Genomic DNA, 1,121 nt, shown 5'->3' with positions numbered 1-1,121 from the left:
AATTTTTTTTTTTTCACAGCTTTTTAGAAATTTAGTCTAGTTTGAGACTACTTTTTTACCGCTTCTTAAAGCATCTTTTTAGTACAAAATTTTAAATTTTTGTACTAAACATCTGCTTTAAGAAACAGTAAGAAACCCGTCCCAAATGAAGGCTCAGGCTTCGTTTGGGACAGATTTTTTGTTGAATCTTAAAGCAGTTTTTTAGTATAAAAATTAAAATTTTTATACTAGAAAACTGCTTTAAAAAACAACAAGAAAGTCATCTCAAACAAAGCATTAATTTTATGATGAGAACCTACTTTCTATGACTATATCAATGAAGTTATTTTCTCCGCAACAATTATACAATAAATTTAACAGATGATTAGTTCAATTTGAAAGCTGCACAGGCAACCATATTTGTATGGTTCTTTTCATATGGTCTGTATAACATTTTTTCTCGATTCAGAGCCGAGAGTTTAACGCTGTTATTAAAGTGAATGCTGCTTTGGATTCGCCTGAGCTTCCCCACCCAACGCCATCCCCTCATCCTCAGACCAACTGATGAGTGATGAACGGTCGAGATCCTTTTGGATTATCTGCATATTTTACATTTATGGATTACGTACCAGTGCTTGATGTTCAATTAGTGGTGCAGTTAAGGTGAAATAATTATGTAAATATTGACGTTTGTTTTGTTTGTGGTGTATTATGGCTGACCCCACCTGGCTTATTAGTTGGGTTGGTGGGCGAGCATGGTTGGGAACCTCCCAACTCATGTTCGAATCCCCTCTCAAGCGGTGCAACCCCTTAAGTAGGCAGAAAATAATTGTGGGTCCTGTACCTGTGGGGTTGGTTACTGGTAGGTTCGCCGAGGGATTAGTTACACCACTAAACACCTTGTAAAGAGGGTGATAGCGAGCAGATACCCCTGTTTAAAAAAAAAAAAAGAGGTGTGCTATGGCTGTTGTTTTCATGAAGTTTAGTGGAGTTAGTGGTCACTTTATGAGGTCTTGATGTGATGAGTGATGGCGATTTTACTATGTGATATACTTTTTGGTGCTATTATGATAAAAAATTTGTATATTTTAAGTCCATTTTGATTCATATTTGAATGAACAATTCAAATGAATTTAAGAGAT

Source organism: Dendrobium catenatum, unplaced genomic scaffold, assembly GCF_001605985.2.
Source record: "Dendrobium catenatum unplaced genomic scaffold, ASM160598v2 original_scaffold_209899, whole genome shotgun sequence".
In the NCBI taxonomy this organism is placed as follows: domain Eukaryota; kingdom Viridiplantae; phylum Streptophyta; class Magnoliopsida; order Asparagales; family Orchidaceae; genus Dendrobium; species Dendrobium catenatum.
The sequence above is the reverse complement of the archived record's forward strand: the minus strand, read 5'-3'. Positions refer to the sequence as shown.